Here is a 21,187-nt window from a genome sequence, read left to right as displayed (position 1 = left end):
AATAAATAAATAAACCATATCCATGTATCTACATGTAAAAGCAAGTCGTTTTAGCAAAGTGCTTTAGTCAAACGACGTGTTCATGACGAACGCCGTTGTCAAATGTTGCCCGCGTCTCGTTGCTAAATCTCTCCCTATTTTATATTAGCCAACTGTTGGAAAATAAAGACATGTTCAATATAAATTATAATTTCCGTTTTTTAAGTTCCTATTAAATTATTATTACTAAAAATACATAAATAAATGATTGAAGCCAAAATTGTTAATTTCATAAGCTGTGGCTGTTTAATCAAATGAGGTTAATTTCTTAAGATGATGCCGCGTAATAAAATCGATTAATTATATTTTAATTATATACTTAATTAATTATATACTTTTAATGGCATTTAAATAAAAAGTAATAACTAAAAAAAAAACACACACATATGAAAAAGCATGAATTAAATAAAACTAGTATGAAACAATTTAAAAAAATAAACAATTTCATGAATATCTTCTAAGTAACATACGCACCGTTACATAAATAATACGTTAATATAAATTAAATGCAAATAAAAATAGTATTTTAAGAATTCTTTGAAGTTCATTATCGTTGTCAAACATCTCCTTAAACATTTATTCTTCATACTGCTTATTTCCCAAAAATAATTTTATGATTAGATTACGATAAGATCTCACACAGCCATTTGTTGTAGATACAAAACATTTAAGTTGAACGATCAAGTAGAAAATTAAAGAATTAGTTAATAAAAAATAATTGAACAAGTTAAAACGATCTATATTGGAAACTAACTTCACTCAAATTCCGATTATTACATTTTATTTAATAATAATCTAAATACTCTAAATCATCTGCTTGTGTTTAGAATTAATAAAAATTATACCTTAAATTATCTCTTAAAATCCTCAATGCATTCCGTGTTATCTAAATAAACAAGAAAAAAAACACTTTGAAAGCAAGAATTTCAACAACCAGAAGATTATATCGAGGGTATACTGCCAGAATGCAGAAGTCATTTTTTGTTGGTTTTGAGTTAAGTCAACATAAACACTTATTATTATATGCTTTATCACTTCCAAAACGCACCAGACCTTATATTCTATATAATACCAAGTTATTGATCATTCTCAAATATACAATGGGAATATACAACATTGAATTGAAAAAAAAATTTTCATTAAACTTCCAAACAATATCTCATAATTATCTCAAAACAATGAAAAATGACTTAGTGCGTTCTGGAAGTATACCCTCGATATACTACCAGTATAAAAATACTACAACTCACACACAAGTTGTCAAAAAGTTTCTGTCTGGAAGGTATTTGTTTTAAAGCACACGAACCACGTCAAGGTTCTTTCCTATTCACATGTACGCTTTTTTTTATGCAGAATGATTGAAAGCATATGACAGAAAAATACACAATCAATTAGCAAACTGCTTTTTCTTGCACATTCTCATTTCTATTAATAAAATTGAACATAAAAGAACAGGGAGTGTAATAAAAATGGACTCTAAAAAAAAAAATCTAAAAAAGTAAGCATAAACTTTTAAACATATTAAAAGTTAAAAAAGAAAATTTTGGAAATGATAATAAACTTTAGATGGCAATCTTCTTGGAAGGATAACTCTTATATCTTCTATGGATTATTGTTGTCATTATTAGACTGGTTCTTCTAATAATGCCCTTTATCTTTCAGACTTTTTTGAAAAACGCATTGAAAACGTAATTGGACCAAACCAAGCTCCTAATCTTTAGCATTAATAGCCTCAAAGACGTTAAGTCTATTACTCTTTTCTACAAATACTATCATGTTTGATGCTTAGGAGAGCTATTATCTCTTGTTCAGTCAAAAAAAACTTGAGACCACCTAACTCATCATTTTGCAAAGTCGCATCCTTTTACTGGAACTGTTCTTTCACTGCTATAACACAAACATAAGACACTTAAAAAATGCATTACGTATTCAGTTGAAAACTCGTATCTCATCTCAAAAATTAGGCTCTCGTGACTTCTGGAGAATCTTCAATAGTATCAATAATAAGAGCAAATCTTTAATTCCACCTCTCTTGTATGGTTCAGACTTTGTCACCTCACCTAAAGACAAAGCTGAATTGTTTGCTAAAAACTTTATATCAATATCATCTCTTGATTCCACTAGTTGCATTCTACCTGATATTGCCAACAAACAGGTTGATCCATTGCTTGAAATTCGTATCACTCCAGCTTCTGTATCTAAAGTGATTTTCTGCCTAGACTCTTCTACAGCTTGTGGCCCAGAAAACATACCTGTTATTGTCTTGCAGAAGTGTTCTCCGGAGCTATCGTCTATACTCTGAAAACTATTCAACAAGTGCTTATCAGAGTTTTGTTTTCCAGTCTGCTGGAAAGAGGCATCTGTTATCCCTATCTTCAAAAATTCTGGAGAGCGATCTGATTCGTCTAACTACTGTCCCATTAGTATTCTTCCTATCATAAGCAAAGTTTTTGAATCTTTAATTAACAAATTATACTCTTTTTCATTTACATTAACGATCTTCCAGATATTCTCACATCTAAGGTGGCATTGTTTGTTGATGATACTACCATTTACTCTTGTCGTAATAAGAAACCAACACTCTCTAATTGCTTGGAGGGGGCAATTGAGCTTGAAAAGGATCTCACTTCTGCTACAGCATGGGGCATAAAGTGGCTAGTGAACTTCAATACAGATAAAACTCAATTTTTTTCAGCCAATCGTTATCGCATTAAGTTAGATCTTCCTATATTTATGAACGGTGATGTACTTGATGAGTCATCCACTCTTAATCTTCTAGGATTAACTCTTACTTCCAAACTTTCTTGGAAACCATATATCAAATCAGTTGCAAAATTAGCATCTGCTAATTAATCTTTTTATTATGCTCGACACTTTCTTACTTCGGATTCTATTTTTTATCTCTATAAATCTCAAATCCGGCCTTGTATGGAATACTGTTGCCATATCTGGGGCGGATCTTCTAATGATGTCCTTTCTCTTTTAGACAAGGTGCAAAAACGCATTGTAAACATAGTTGGACCTACTCTTGCAGCCAACCTCCAACCATTATCACATCGTTGTAATATCGTTTCTTTTTTCTACAAATACTATAATGGGCACTGCTCTAAAGAGTTAGTGTCTCTTGTGCCATCTACTAAAATTCATTCTCGTGTTACTCGTCATTCAATTAAGTCTCATCCTTTTTCTGTGACTGTTCCTAATTGTTCCAAAAACACTTATTCCTCTAGTTTTTTTCCTTGAACATCAGCTCTTTGGAATTCACATCCTTCATTTTGCTTTCCTGATTCATATAATTTGCAATCCTTTAAGTCGTCTGTCAATTGTTATCTCGCTCTACAATCTTTATCTTTTCTCTTCCAGTAACTTCCAACCTCAATTAGTGTTTTTTCAATCTTGGCAAGTGTAATTTGGCACAGGCACAATTGCCAAAGCTAATATGATGGAACTCAGCAGAGTTTGCAAAAGATGAACATGTAAACTTTCCAGTCTCTTTAATAAAAACTCCAGACAGATCAATATGTGACACTAGAGACATCTTTTGCAAGCAATGTTTAACAAAGTGTCTTGGTCTATGATGCAAAAATGTGGGTAGGTATGAACTATACTGGCGGAAATTTCCACTATGTCTTGTATTAATGTCACAATACCTAAAGGAAAAAGGTATGTTTTAAAATGTTGTGTCAAAAAATAGTGTAGCACCAGTGTTTGTTACTTTGCACAATAAGTGAAAAATATTTGACATTTGTTCACTTTTTAAAATTTGTTAATGGTAGTTTGCTTGAATCAAAACTTAAAATAAAAAAAAAATAAAAAAAAATCTTTTTTTATGTCAGATATTCCCTTTAAAATCTCCCTTTTAATTATTTTGTGCTCACTAGATAAGTTATATTTAAGTTATGTTGTATTATTTCAAATTTTTTTAACTTGGTAAGGAAATAATGAACACTAAAGTAAATAAAGAACACTTTAGCATGTTTTGATAAAGAACCTTTGCATAATTTTGATAAAACTATCATAACGTTGTTTTTTTTTAAATAGCCTATACTATTACTAAATATTCTCTACTATTAAGAAAAAAAATACTAAGTACCTATTATATAAATCTGGAAAGTAGTCTTCAAAAAGAATAGTAAGCATGGTTGATAAACTAGAGTTACTATGCTTTTTCAGGTATGAATGTTTGAAGGTTTCATTTTGCCGTCAACGCCATTGTTAGTATTAATACTGACCATTAATCTGTCTTTACGATACAAGTATGCTCACCTCTATTAATAAAATGGTACAAAATTATGTATGGATTTAGTGTAGAATTAAAAAAAAAAAAAATTAAAATAAAACCTCAATATGTGGTAACCATTGCTTTTCAAGCTAATTTATCATATTTTTATGGTTTGGATTTATATAATGTTCACATTTTTTTAAGTTTTCAAGGGCTTTTGCTAAATCAACATTTGATTGAGCTCTGGCAACTTTTCTTAACTTAGCTAGCATTTCTACTTTAATGTCACTGGGACCATTATTTACTTTATTAAACCAACGTTCCCACGCTTGTTCCCGATGAAAGTCACATATGAGAACTTGGCACTCTGAAAAATTTAATATATAAGTTGAAACTTGATTTACTTAAACATAAAACCACTTAAATATAAAATGATTCAGCAAGGGGACTTAACAAAATTAAATAAGCAGCTAATTAAAATCTTGAAATACCTTGATGTAAAGATTCAAAAGCATTAATCTCTTCAGCACAACAATCAACCTTAAAATATAAAGGACTTCAATAGGGATTCCATTCTTTTATTTTGGCAAGAGCACTTGGAATATTTTTTGCTGACTCTCCTTCACAAATAAAGGTACCTACTATCTGATAGTCCACATTTGTTTTTACAACAAGAAAAAAAAGTGGTAAAGAATATTTTTTTGTTTTGTAAGTGGCATCCAAAAGGGATAAACAAATAAAAAACTATTGCTTGATGCTTCTACAACAATCTCATCCTCATCTTCGGTGCTTCCGACGGTTGAGCATTTAACTTCATCTATAAATAAATATATATATATATATATATATATATATATATATATATATATATATATATATAATATATGTGTGTACATATATGTGTACATATATGTAATGATAGTCATTGTATGTACTTTATGCTCTCTATAAAAGGTGCTTACGAGGACATTTAAAAAAAAAATGATGCTTATGGGGACAAAAAAAAATAACTGGTACACAAAGGTGTACAGGGTACACAGGTGCTCTTGATTATCCTAATGTCCCCGTTAGTATTCTTTCTTTGTTAAATCTGTTCCTGTAAGTGATAGTGATAGGTAGTGAAAAAAGGTATTGTAAGAGTAGTTTCAGAGTTTATTAAAAGTAAATATCATTTAGTAATGAGCTAAAATAAATTAAATGATTTATTTCCAAATTAAATATAAGTTTAAAAAAATAATAATTAAACATGTTTAATTTATGTTGGATGTCAGAATTTCAGTTGTGGGAGGTCTCCTTATCTTCTTAAATCTTACATTTCTGTTTTACCTTAAATTTTTTTTTAATGGATTACTTCTAAGACATTATATATATTTAAAAAGCAGTGATTAAAATGATTAAAAATTAGTTATGATACTTTTTACTGTCCTATGCAATCAGATTAGAACAAGAAATGCAAAAGCAAAATGACACGTTATCTTAAAAAGTGCAGGATTGTCTTTTTTTTTTTAAAAACAGTGAGTATCTTTTTTTTATTTTATTCTGAAAATAAATTTTCACGGCTATTTACAAATAGTATTGAAATACTAATCTCAAGTAAATACATTAAAAAAATAGTTTATTTATATACAATTAATCTTAGTAATAATAATATTAATAACAGTAATAACAATAATAATAATAATAATAAAGTAATTATAATAATTTAAATAAATTGGTATTACTTTTCATACAGCAATCGTTTTTACTTACAAAGTTACAGTAATAAACTGACAAAACGTAACAACTAACGATGACATAAAAACGACTATTGCTAAAAAAATTATAAAGATTTAGTAAGTATAATCATAATATAATCATAGTTGTTATAATATAATAATCAAAATATATTGCAAATATTATGATCAAATAAATAAATAAAAATATAAACAGAAAAACACTAAGAAAATCAAAGCAAAACAAAAGTTACAACAACCATTACAAACAAAACAAAAAATTACCTTTAACAAAAAAAAAAAAAAAAATTAAGATTAAAAAAAAATAATAATAATACACGGTAGAATAAAACATATGTAATAAATGGCTAAAATGAAAATAAAAACATATAATATATAACTGTATAAAAAAATTTATATATCATTAAAAATAAATAATAACTAAAAAGAAATAAATAAATGACTAACAAAAAATAATAAGTAAAACTATATACGCTAAAAAACTGAAGAAAAATAAATAAATAATAAAATAAATAATCCTATGAAATATATGAAAAAAAAACTAAAGAAATATATGAAAGAAAACTAAAGAAATATATGAAAAAATAATAAAAATTTGATTCGCCGATCGTGGTTACGATGTTTAGTTTTTTTTTCTTTCTTTGCCATTCTTTTTATATATTTCATTCTGGGAGCCCTGTTTTAAATACATACTTTTTCGGAAAATATAAAATGTTATCAAAATAAAAGAACAATTATTTACATAGTGTATTTGAATTTTTTTTTAAAAGTATTCACCGTAATGTGCACTACAAAAATATTTTATTAAAGATTATTATTTAAATATAGTGTTTAAAATATAGTTTTTTATTATTTAAACATGCACAAGGAACACAAGTAAACTAACATAAACTAGTATTTTTTCAAAAAGCTATATAATATTTCTCAGAAAAAAGAAAAAAAAGAAATTCTTTTATTAGTTTTATAACTATTCGGCTTATTTGTTATAAAACTTGTTAGTTATAGGCAAAGGAATTAAGAACCTTTTTCCTAACTTTTATTAGTCAAATATTTATTAATGATAATTTATTATTTTCTATATTAAATAAAACTAACATAATTTAAAAGAAATAAAACCTTAAAATCTGGAAATTTTAAAACTTCTTTGATCTTTATTTGTGAACTACAATTAAATTTCTTTGTGTCCTGGATAATTTCATAGTTTTTAAAGTAACTGTGATCAGATACCTATTATTGTTATAAACATGTACTGTATTTATATTTTATCTATAATTGAATTATTAAAGTTTTCAAGTTTATTATATACTTATATAATATATAACTATAAATAAATAAGTATATGATATACCTTATATAAATATTTTTTTATATTAAATATAAATAAATATAGCACATTCAAGATACCTTTCTATCATTGCAACACATTTTATATTCCTCTTTAAAAGATACTTTTCTATCTCTTCCATGCATACAATCAAGAACTTTACTTCCTACAATCATGAATGGAACACCATTAAAAGATACTGAGTCATCCTCCCACCTTATTTTGTGGTGTTTGACAGAAGCTTCTTTAAACATATAAAAAAACATATTTAAAAACAATAAAAACAGGATATTTACTAGATTTCTTATTAGAGTTATTTATTACTCGTTTTGTTTAATATTACAGACAAAACTAAGTTAACTTGACAATTGGTAAATTTGTTTTAATTTTTAGTCAGTTATGTATTAACTTTTTACGTAGGGGAGGAATACTCCCGACGTAAACATTAGCCCGTAAATTGACCTGTATAAAGTTTGTCGCATGTTTTAGTCGTGAAATTTTGTCGTGAATAGTAAAGTTTTTGAATTCCTGGTGTTGTTAAAGTAAATAAACTTATTGTGAAATTAAACAAAGAAATGTTTAACAAGCTTAGTGATAAATTATCATTTGTTAATGCTGCAGAAATAAATCGTTATGAAGGTAGGGATTTTAGTTTTTTGAGTTGTTATGTAATATCGATAGTGGAAGTAAGTCCCATAAAAAAGTAAATCTCCTCTTAAAAGCTTTAAAACTCATATAAAAAAATCCTTAAATAAAGGATTTTTTCATATGAGAGTAATTATCCCCTTTTCAAAACTAAATTATTAAAAAGAATCATTTTAATGATAAAATGAACTTTATCGGTGGTCTTTTGTGGAAGAGTAATTCTCCCCTTTTTAAAGTTTTTGCTAAAAGTGTAAGTTTTACTTTAGTCAAGTTTTTTTTGAAACAATAAATCCCAAATTTTAAGGATTTTTTTCATATGAGAGTAATTCTTCCCTTTTTAAAGTTTTTGTTTTAAGAGTAAGTTTTACTTTTATCAGGTTATTTTTAAAATAATAAATCTTCTCTTTTAAGGATTTTTTTTATATGAGAGTAATTTTCCTCTTTTCAAAATAAAATTATTAAAGAGAATCATTTTATTAATAAAATTAACCTATTTGGCGGTGTGGAAGAGTAATTTTTCCCCTTTTGTAAAGTTTTTGTTGTAAGAGTAATATTTACTTTTGTCAAGTTTTATTTAAAAGAGTAAATCTCCTCTCTTAATGATTTTTTTCATATGAGAGTAATTCTCCCCTTTTTAAAGTTTTTGTTATAAGAGTAAGTTTTACTTTTGTCAAGTTTTTTTTTAAACAATAAATCTCCTCTTTCAAGGATTTTTTTCATATGAGAGTAAATCGCCCCTTTTTAAAATTAAATAGTTAAAAGAACCATTTTGTTGATATTATGAAACTTTTTAGTGGTTTTCTGTTGTTAATTAAAAGCATTTTTTTTTTCAGCATTGTCATCAATCGATCCATTGAATAGTTTAACAGAAATTCAGTTAAAAAAACCCAGGTAAAATACTTAATTGATGTCAATAAGTAACTAAAGTATATAAAGACTTAATTAAAAATTGTTGTTTTTAGTTTTATGTGTTCTGCTTGCAGATGTCATTTACAAGAAAAGACATGCTTTACAGGTACTTAAAACCATTTTTAGAGATGATCAATCCAAAGATAAAAGAACTCCATGTCACTATCAAGACTGCGGCCAAGTATTTTTTCAAAAAATCAAACTTATTAAACACATAGAGGAATGTCATGAAGGTATATTTTCCAAAGAATCCTACAGTTTTTTATCAGAATCTGAAAACTGGAACTGGAAAAAATATATAAAAAGATGTAAAAACAAGTTATTTCATTTGTCAAAATGATGGTCATTCTAAACCACATCGCTCTGTTAGTGAACCAGCAAGAAAGACTAATAAAAGGTACTACAGAGGGAGTGTTAAATCAGGTGCCTTCTGCCCTGCCAGAATGATTGTTACACTAAACAAAAATGGTGTCACAAATGTGCAGTATATCAAAACTCATAACCACAGTGTTAGTATTACAAATACCATGTACCAACCTATCCCAGGTAATATTAAAAAAAATATTTCTGCAAAATTATCATTAGGTGTACCTGTAAATACGGTTTATCGTGATCTTAAGGAAAGTTTTGGAGACAAAATAGAAATGATGAAGATGCTGTTTTAACTAAATCACATCTTCTTACAAAAAAGAATATTTCTGATATCAACAGAGCAGTAAAAAAGGGATGTCGGCTTCACCCTGATGATAGCATTTCAACTTTTTTACTTGTTCAAAAGTTGAAGTCTGAAGATTTTAATAGCATTCTGGTTTATAAGCCACAAGGATAGCAAACTGTTATCGGCCCAAAAGTGTATGACAACGTTGACCTTAATAAGGATTCCTATGTGGTTGGTATACAATTAAAGCATCAACTATCAATGTTTAAAAAGCATTCATCACAAATTGGTTTGTATTGATGCTACACACTGCACCAATCAGTATGCATTTCCTCTTGTAACTTTACTAGTTCGAGATGATTTTAAAAGGGGTTATCCAGTAGCTTTTCTTATATCTAACCATGCAGATGAACAAACCATAACACCATTCTTAGAGGAAATAAAAGGGAGATGCAATCATTCTGAAAAAGTTAATGCTGATATGACAGATGATGATTTGTCAGGCTGGAATTCTTTTAATAATGTTTTTGGAGATGTGCGCCACTTGCTGTGCAAATGGCATGTAAAACGTGCATGGCGCAATAAACTTCCTTTAGTCGGTCCATCTAATTTACAAGAAGAAGTTTTTAGGATCTTAGAGACAATCATTGACGAAAAAAACCCTGATGTTTTTTTATCAACTATGAATGTTTTTGTAAAGGCATATGAACATAAATGTCCTAACTTCATTAGTTACTTTGTTACATACTATGCTCCTCGACATATAAAATGGGCTTCTTGTTATTGCAACTTTCAACATGCTGACACTGATACTAATATGTTATGTGAGTCATTTCATAACAAATTGAAAATAGTTTATATGGAAAGACGACCTAATAAAAGGTTAGACGATTTAATCAATTTACTTTAACAATCGAGGAAGATAGTTATTGGCGCCACAAAAGAGACACCATTTATCTTGGAACAATATCTCTCCCAAAAAAGTACAAAAAAAGACATGAAAAAGGAATGTTGATTTCAGATAAATGTATTATTAAATGTTCATTAACTCAGTACACAGTTAAAAGTCAATCAAAAGATGTAACATATAATGTTGATATTCTAACCGACACTTATAAGGAAAGTTTGTTTTAGAATCATGTCTAAATCCCGCCTGTAATGGTTTGTGTCAGCATTTATATAGGTGTAATTGTAATGACATCGTAATCCTTTGCAAGCATGTTCATAAGTTACGATCATTTCTTTTAAGAACTCAAGAAAAAAACTGCACAAAAGTATCTTTAGCTGTTAATACTGGTAATAATCAAGTGAAGCAAAAATCAAAAACATTTATTAATGAGACTGAAAGGTTTCAAAAAAATATTGATGAAATATCTACATTAATTTCTCATCCCATGATAATAAGTTTGCAACTTCCTTCAATGAACAGACAACTGGAAGACATGATCAGTCAAGCTGAAGCCATCAAAAATATGAATTCAATTGAGATACCTGTAAAGCCACACAATAACCTTTTAAATTTTGAACCAAATAAGAAGTTGGATAATCAATGGCAGCCTAATAAATTTAAGAGAACAAGAAAAGAAAATAGGAAAAAGGAAACAAAACCATATCAATATCCTGCACAAAACCAAAAAGAAGAGATAGTTCTGAAATTGTCTCAGCAACATGTTGATCTAATTTATGATAAACTAAGTACAATAATATGCGATAAGATTGAAACTTGTGACTTTACCAACACTCTCATTATGTAACTTATTTAAATACATTTTCAAACACTTGCTACTATTCAATTTTTATACGAATATCTTAGCTTTTAAATAAATTTGCTTATTCAAGTTAATTTGATGTTATAGATAATATATTAGACAGTAAATAAAACAATAAACTATATTTCCTTCAGTATATTAGTTATATTTGTGTGTAAAATATAAATTATTTGTATATATGTGTGTTTGTTTATATATATATATATATATATATATATATATATATATATATATATATATATATATATATGTATATATTTATTTATTTTTTTAATTTATTGATATATTTAGACATGGCTCTCACCAAATATCTTTTATTTCCCTTTTGACATTAGAAAACAATATACCATCTGACATTTCCTTTAATTTAAAAAAAAGCACTCCAGGTTTTCAAAAAGGCTGGCTTCAAGATAAGGTCATAGGAAGTTTTCTTCATTGCTTAGAAAAAAGGTACCCTTCAATGAAATATTTGGGTCCAACTGAAGCTTTAGCTTTAAACTGTTCAAAAAGTTTACGGCTTTTATGGAGAGATGTTGATACTAAAGTTATAGAACAAGTCCTTATTCCTTTTAACCTAACTAATTCTCATTGGATTTTAATATATCTAAAAGTTATAACAAAAGAAGTAACTGTACGTGATCCACTCCATTGCAATATTATGCCAAATAATTTATCACACAATAAATCCACTACTGTTGCTAAAGATCTTTTTCGACTAAAATTTAACATTTTAAACCCAACCGTCATTTCAGCCCCAAGTCATTGTTTACAGAAGGATAGTTACAACTGTGGTGTTTACATATGCTATTATGCATTACAACTTTGTGAAGGTATAATTGTGAAGGTAACAATATGCATTCTGCATACAGAGTGCATCTTGTGTAATATTTATATATTAGTATTTTTTTAGTTGTCGATTTTATAACTAATTTTTTATTATGTTGCTTATATTTAATTAATTGCATATTTAAATTCATTTATGCGTTATTAACTATAAATTTAATTCTGTAATTGTTCAATAAATTATAATTGTTAATTATAGTTTGCATAACTTATATGTCTGCGACTATTTAAAAATGCATCATTACACAAATTTTTTATTTTCTATTTTATTTAACTTTCTTTAAAATTGTATTTTCAGAAAAAAATATCAATGATCCATTTAATGAAGTACAATTTCGTAAATATATATACGATACTTTATGCGGTAGGTGTTTAAAGAACCTTGAAAGTGGTTTTGAACGTTTGTACGATATTTGCAGGGCAAGTGTTTATTTTACTTTAACATAATAATAAGCTGAAATTTTTATTCCAATATTGTATTAGGGAATAACCTGTTCCTTTACTATTTTGTTCGTCCACTTTGAATTAAACTATAATCAACTAGCCTCGCACACACAAACCTAAAAACAATTTTTTTAAGGATATTTAATTTATGCTCTACAATTTGTTATCTGAAAATTAAAGGTGCATATATGCCGTACGTTAAGAAGTAACCGATAAAAAGAGAGATGCCAGGGGCCCATTTCATCCTAGTGTTAGCCTAAAATGGTTTCCTTATTTAATTCCTGTATAAAACCCGAGTTTTAATCAAGAACTGACAGTTACTTATATTTTAGTAATCATCTGTTCCTTAACCATATTAGAAATTTGACACTCGATGTCAATTATATCTAAATAATCATCTGTTCCTTAACCATATTAGAAATTTGACACTCGAAGTAAACTCAATTGAGACAGAATGTGCTCAAAGCTCTTCTGTAACTGAGTCATAGAAACTACTACAGCGTAACAACATGTGTACAGGTGGGATGAGAGATTATCTAAGATATATGAATCGATGTATACAAAAATGTTCTAAGTCATAAAAACTATTTTTAAGTCAGACAACTTTAACTATGTATAACCCATATAAATATCACAAATTTTGATATATACTTTAACTAATCAAATATTTAAAGATGTCAAAAAGCACTCAAATTTTTTTTTTGAAATTATTAAAGTAATAATTTTGGATTTAATAAGTTTTTTCTCGTTCCCCGAAAACACAGTTTTTATGACTTAGAACATTTTTGTATACATCAATTCATATTATATATCCGTTTGGATATTATAGTGATATATCCGGCCAGATATATGATATACAATTATTCGGCATTTTGACCGGATTATCCGGTCGGATATCATATCCGGTACTCCTCTAGTTGTTACCTTTTTACAATATCTGATCAACATTTTGTTAAAAACATTATTTTCAATATTGCTTATCAAAGAATAGATTTAAAAAAATTTTAACAGTGAGGGTGAAACAGGGCTTTTTTCTTTCCGGGGATAGTTTTCTTATGGTTAGCTGAACAACATACGAATGTTAAATTTCATTAATATTTGGCTAAGCATAAGATTAGATGAGATGGGGGCCTGTCTTAACAGAGAGACCCGTTTTAGACCACTCTCTTCTATAGATTTACAAAAAGTAGAGTATCCACGGTATAACGTTCGCCCCGATCTCCCCCCTATCCGCCCCTTCTAACAAACAAAACTTTTGCCCAAAGAAAAAATAATCTCTTAAAAAAAGATTCTACAAAAAAATAGAGAAAAAAAGTTTTTTTGCATTTTTTTGTTTTAATTCTAAAAAATCTCCTCAATAAAATATCCAATATAAAATGTGGATATTTTTTATAATTAAAAAACTATTATGGTTTAGGCTATATTTTGAAAAATGTTTTAAATAAATGATATAATAAGAATAAGAATATTCTTAATATATCATTGAATAAATTACGCATGTTGTTTACAAAAAATAACTTATGTAAAATTATCACAGATTTATGCGCAATGCGGGACGCAGATACGGGTTTTTTATAATTCAATAGGAGTATTTCTCCCCTACACTCGAATCCTAATAGTGGAATTTTATGAATTGCGGCTGAGATTGTACCATCATTTTAAAAATTAGTTTTAAAAATGGATGAACAGAAAAATGCTGAAGAAAGAATGCTCGCTGATGTTAGTAACTATATATCTACATCTGTTTATCGCTATTACTACACACCGAATGAAAAGCGGGCTATTCGACGAAGAGCAAACAGGTATAGATTATAAAAATCATACATAGATTATATCATTTTGCATCTATGTTACTAGTAATATAGTTATAATACGATATATACTTTTATACACTGTTAAGAAAGTTACAAATATAGTCATTATGACAAATTATTTGTAACATTTGTGACACTGTAAAGTAGATTACAAATAAAGTCGATATGACAAATATAATGATAATTTTATATTCTATTTGTCAAATAGATTATATAATTATCATATATTCTATTTGACATATCGACTATATTTGTTATTATATTATATACAGTGTCAGTGTTACAGATCACTAAAGTATATAATTTAATATATGTTAGTGATCTATTTTGCAGTGTACATATAACATTTTGTAATACATGATGACATTATTGCTACCATTTTGCATTACATGTTTTGTTATGTATTAGAGTATGTATGTCCCTAGTATACTAGCAATCAACAAAGTATGTCCACTGAATATTTGTATTAGGTATACCTAGGTCTACTAGGTTTCATACAAGTATATACCTAGTATACACACAGTACTTTCAAACTAAACATAGTAGATTCTTTTTACACAAAGTAAATACTTTGCTTCCATTTACTAATACTTACAAGGATATTCAAAAAAGTTATAGTACAAAAAGTTTATTTATGTATTATTGGAAGCAGTAATAATACATAAATAGTTATTTATACTTTACAGGTTTAGGATGGAGGATGATAAACTGCATCACAAGACAAAGAATGACATATGGTTGGAAGTGATTTTTAACAAAGAGCAAAGAAAACAAATTGTTAATTTTTGTCATAGCGAACTGCTTGGTCACCTTGGTAGAACACAAACTTTTTACAAGGTGTCAGAAGGTTTTTACTGGCTAGGCATTTTCAAAGATGTAGATTATGCTGTATGTATATTACATCATTGTTATCAATATTAATATAGCATTTATATATATATATATATATATATATATATATATATATATATATATATATATATATATATATATAATACCATGTTATGTTTTAAAATATAAAGAAAATTTTAATAATTGAATGACAGAAGGTTTGAAACAAGTTGAAACAAAACTTTAAGTTGTTCAAAATGTTAATCTATTTTACAAATAATAACACTTTTATAGAATATAAGTATAATTACTACCTGATACATATTTTAGTATTGGTATCATATCTGTAACCAATGTGTATCTATTTTTTTATAATGCGATAATGTATAATATATACATATATTATATATTGTATTATGTGAAATTTTTTTAAAGTATGTTCTTAAATAATTCTAAATTTAAGTCCTGTGACATCAGAATATTAATATATACCATATGCTAGAATTTGTAATTTGCAAGTTACACGTAACAGGTTAAAAGCTGTGAACAGTGTCAGCACACAAATATGTGAAAATTCGAAAAAACTCGTCCAGAGCTTCATCCTATTAAAGTACAGTCACCATGGTTTCATATTGGAATCAGAGGCGTGGTGGCCCCAGAGGTTATGCGGGATTCCTGCATGGGGTTTTCACTTTTTCATCTGAATATGGGCCTTTTGGCAAATTTTAATTTTATCTACATTTTAAAGAAATTCCACAATCATTTACAATATTTATGTTTGCACAAATTAAACTTTATTAATGCCTAGATTTTAAGTCTTTAACTTTGAGCGCAATTATATTAGTATTAAGCATAAAAATAATATTGCTCTGAAAACAAATTAGATATTTTAAGACATATTATGATATTTTTTTCATAAGAAAAAATATGAACCCATAAACGGTTTTTAACGATCGCAATGTTGACAAAATAAATTTAAAAAAGTATTTGAAAAATTTAAAAAAATATTTTGGGATTAAATAAATTTAACCCCAAAATATTTTTTTTAATTAATTAATACGCAATACAATTACTTTATAGTGATTGTGTTTCGTTTTAATTCATTTAAGTAAAATGTTTTGGTGTTAAATTTTAAATTAAGTTATGTATAAATAAGTATCAAACTCATGTTTTGCATTTTTGTAGCGTTTCGAAACAGGTATAAACTTGTTTTATAATAAATAATGTTTTTTATTTTTATACAGTTTATATTATTGTATGCAAATAAACAAAACACTCTGTAATATCCTGTCCTCAGACAGATTAAAAAAAGGATGATGGCTATGCAAAAAGTACATTTAAAGAAGATATGTTTTATGCAAACTTTGAATTATGAACTATATAGATGCACAAATAAAACCTTTTAAAAATAGCGTAAAACCATATTATTTAACAAATTTATTTTAATTGAGGTGTGGGAATACCGCAAATATTTTCAAATACAATTTCATAATACACCTTAACAATTTACTTATTTACGACACATTTTTATTACTATTAATTATAGTTAAGTTTAAAATAAATTATAAAGATTCCATAGCTTTAAATTTTTTTTATTTTAATTATTTTAATTTTGCTTTACTTTTGAAATGACAAAACAATAGCATTTTTAATAAAGTAGCATTTTTGGAAAAAATATGAAATACTTTCAATTAAGTAACTAATATTATTGTTATAAAAACTTTTTATGTTTAAATTATGTCACGATTTTTAGAGCGGCATTTTTGCTGTTGTGAGTTTATGCGAAATTGTTAAAAAAAGTTAAAACACCGAATTAAACAAAAGCATAAACTATCTATGAAAAGAAATTCTAATTTTTGAAGATTTTCAATATTTATTTTAGAAAAAAAATAAAATATAATTTAAAAAAATGTATATTATTTTACAGTAAAATATATATCATTATATAGTAATAGAAAAATTAAAATCTTTGATTTTTGATTATGCGATAGGCTATAATTTTCAAACAATAAAATATTGTATTTGCTTGAAATATCGTATTTGCTTGAGGTAAATTGTGTTATAAGAAAATCAGAACAAAAACGTGGTCGCTGCATCGTTTTGTTACCATTTTTTATTTTGAAGTATTACAGAAAATTAATAATTAAAAATCACAAGTATAATAAATAATAATTACAATATTAATAATTACAAATTACAATATTAATAATTATAAATGTTACTAATTACAAACGTATTACAAACAATATTAATAATTACAAGTGTTATCTCAACTTGCTAGTTTGTATTGGTTATTTATTAGAGTAAGGTCAGTTATTTTATATATATATATATATATATATATATATATATATACACATACATATAGATTTTTTTTTTCTTATGGGCCTTTACATCGAACATATACGGTAAAATACCGCATATATAGGCCTTTTAATATAAATCCCGCATGGGCTTTTTAGAGTCACCACGCCCCTGATTGGAATTGATTTAGTATAACCACTTCCTGAAACATTTGATGGAAATAAATATATTCTTACTATCTCTGATTATTGCACAAAGTGGGTAGCAGCATTTCCCCTAAAATCAAAATTAGCAAGCAGCGTTGCAATAGAATTGTATAAGGTAAATTTAAATATTATTATCTGATTGCATTTAAATAATTTTTTTAAAGATATAAGAATTTTTCAAATATTTCAGTTCATACAAATGGGTATACCAAAAGTTGTTACCTCTGACCAAGGCACAGAGTTTTACAACCAAATAAACAAGGAACTAATGTCTTTGTTAACTATGAAACATCATTTTACCACAGCCTATCATCCACAGGTTTAAAAATTTGAATTCAGTTTGTGTATAAGAGCTGTCTAGTTTTAAAATCTTGGATTTAATCATCTTGTGTTTTTAAGGCTAATGGCTTAGATGAGCGGTTCAATCAAACCATCCAGTTAATGCTTGTAAAATTTCGCAATGATCGCCACATTACATGGGATACTCATTTGGATGCTTGTATTTTTGCATACAATACATTAAGGCAAGAGTCTATAAAATAAGCTCCCTTTGAGTTAATGTTCGGAAGGAAGCCCATACTTCCAATAGAATTAGAAGTTGCAGGAGAATCTCCTCAATCATTGTTAATTGATTTTAACACAAGACCTGAAAGCAACCAACATTTTATGAATAAAATAATTGAGGAAAGGTATAAAGCATTTACTGGTTTGTTAAAATATGATTGCAGAACATTACTGTAACAATTTGATTTTTTTCAAGGTTTTTTCTTTCTTTTTTTATTTATTTCTGCCATGTTTAATAGAGTTTTGATATGCAAAATGTTCTTTTTTTCTTTCATTATAAATATATTTTGAAGTTTTACAATAATTATTTATACTTTAGATCAAATCCATTTGTTTATACCATCGGGTCCAAAGTCCTTATCAAGGATTTTACACAGAAAAAAAAGAAAGAAGGCAAATTAGATTTCAGATGGCTTGGACCTTTCTGTATTGCGAAAAATTTAGGAAAAGGGTCATATCTCTTACAAGAGATAGCCACCTTGAAGGAGAAGAAAGTGAATGGTTCACACATCAAACCATATAGAAGTGGAAGCAAAACCTTAACACCAGAGGCTGATTCTCTTCAAGAATATCTACTTACTTGTAGTAAGATAAGTAGTACGATTGATAGTAGACATACAACTTCTGCTAATGTTCCATCAAATACTTATTCAGTTTCAACCATAAGCTTTTCTACAACCAACAACAACAACCAGAATAAAACATCTCATGCATTTTTAACACCTAGTATCAAATCTATTCCAATTACAATGTCAATGCAACCCTCAAAATGCTACTATTATGAGCATGATTATTGTAAACCAGCAAAGCAAAAATGTTATGAAACAAATGAATCCAATGATGATCACAACATTGAGATAAATTCAATTGAAGTAGAATCCTTCAAAATTCCATCCAAAGAAGGAGAGAACAAAGTATTGTTCAAAATATTCTTCGAAGTGAGAACAAGTGACTAACAGATAACGTAATCTTTGCCTCACAAAATATTTTAAAGGCACAATCATTAATTTCTGGTTTTCAAAATCCAATCTTAGGATTAAATATGTCATTTGTTACTATGAGAAGTCCTTTTATCCAGATACTTCACAATGGATATGGGCACTGGTTTGCAATTAGCAATATAGGAACACGAAAATTAAATGAAGTTCATGTTTATGACAGCTTGTTGCACTCATTGAGTTATCAAGGAAAAAAACAGGTGGCTGCTCATTTAACATGTCCTGAAAAAAACATTGCTATTAAAATAGTGGATGTTCAACAGCAGAAAGGAGGGAATGATTGTGGCTTATTTGCTGTTGCTTTTGCTCCAGCTTTAACTAAGCAGGTACAACCAGAACATTGTTTGTTAAAGCAAAGTATAATGCGGGATCATTTATTAAAAAGCCTTTAAGAACAGGTTCTTCCCATGTTCCCAACTGTTAGTGTAAATGTAGGAAGGGGCTGTGTTAGCCGTATTGAGGTCATAGAAATTTTCTGTTCTTGTCAGGTGCTTGCTGAAGGCAAAATGATTAAATGTTTGAAATGCAATGAGTTATATCACTTGAACTGTTTGATCAACATTTTGGAAAGCAGCTTTGATGATTTTTTGTGTGATTTTTGCAATTAACTTCTGGATATAAAAAATATAAATAATAGCATAAATAAAAGTAATTATGAAGACATTTCATTATAGTAAGAAAGATTAAGAGTAGTATTAACTTAAAATGTAGTATTAGCTTAAAAAGTAGTTCTAGCTTAAAGACTAACGTTTAAAGGGTTATTGCTCTTCTTCTTTATATTTATTTTGTCTTATAACTGTCCTTATTTTGTCTATAATTTTATTTATGCTGGAGCTTTATTTGTTTATTTGGATTTTTTTTTTTATTTTTTTTTTATTTATGATTGGAGTTTTAAGAAGTTTTTTGTTATAAGGTTTGAAAGACTTGTAGTTTTTGATTTATTTTTATTATTAGTTATATTTAAAAAAAGTGATTCTTTTTTATTCCATTATTTCATTGATTTTAACTTTGCCATTATTTTATTTTAGTTTGCCTACTGTTGAAATATGGTTTTAATTTAGTAAACTTCTATGAATTTAAGTTTACTTTATTAATCATTCACCAACAGTTCAGGAAAAATTGAATTCAACTCAAAGGTAGGATTAGTTTTATTTTCAGGTAACATTGCAAAATATGATTTAACTCTAGTTAGATAATATCTTATTGCTGTTTTGTACCATTATTTATTTACATTTATTTACTCTACTATAATATGTATGTTGTACTATTTCTTAAACCACACAAAGTATACCTTTTCTAATCAAACAAACGTATCATCATTGTTTATACAGTTGTGTTTTATTAATGGAACAGTTTATTTAATAGAATAGTGACAAACTAAAGCAGTTTCCCACTGCTTTAACTTATTATTGTTGTTTAAAAATAAATACTTATTTATTTTAAGTTATAAATTTATCTAATTATTATTGTAATTGTTTCTGTTTGTTGTTTTATTTTTATCGTAAATTTATCATTGCTATTTGTATCATTACAAATAGCAATGATAAATTTTGTCAAAATACAGTTTTGTCAAAATATATAATTTGGTGACAAAGTCAACCAGTTTGGTAAATGCAATTTTTAAAAAAAACTTACTTTAGTTTCTTAAATAAAATGGATTAAGTGAATGATGAAAAAGAAGAACAAGACTTTCTCAATGTTAGCATTTACTTAGCTAAAGGGGTCTATCCCATTAGTTGTACTCCCAATGAAAAGAGAGTATATGTTTTCCAGGTTTAGAATGGAAGGTAATCAATAAAAAAATATGGCAAAGAAGGGTTTATGGGTTGAGATTATTTCTAGCAAAGAGCAGAGAAAGTAAATTATTTGTTTTTGTCATAGTAA

The 21,187-nt window shown here is 27.2% G+C and overlaps 1 long non-coding RNA gene across 1 annotated transcript; it reads right to left on the bottom strand.

Moving 5' to 3' along the window:
* Positions 1–464: 464 nt before the first annotated feature.
* LOC136088737 (uncharacterized) lies at positions 465–7,565 on the bottom strand. Its single transcript, XR_010642447.1, has 6 exons — positions 7,399–7,565; positions 4,753–5,078; positions 4,381–4,628; positions 4,133–4,307; positions 1,290–3,689; positions 465–925 (listed from the first exon to the last, which is right to left on the bottom strand). It is a non-coding gene; the product is annotated as an uncharacterized LOC136088737 (long non-coding RNA).
* Between the last annotated feature and the right edge of the window lie 13,622 nt (positions 7,566–21,187).

Source organism: Hydra vulgaris, chromosome 12, assembly GCF_038396675.1.
Source record: "Hydra vulgaris chromosome 12, alternate assembly HydraT2T_AEP".
In the NCBI taxonomy this organism is placed as follows: Eukaryota; Metazoa; Cnidaria; class Hydrozoa; order Anthoathecata; family Hydridae; genus Hydra; species Hydra vulgaris.
Note: the sequence above shows the minus strand (reverse complement) of the source record. Positions and strands in the feature narration are given on the sequence as shown.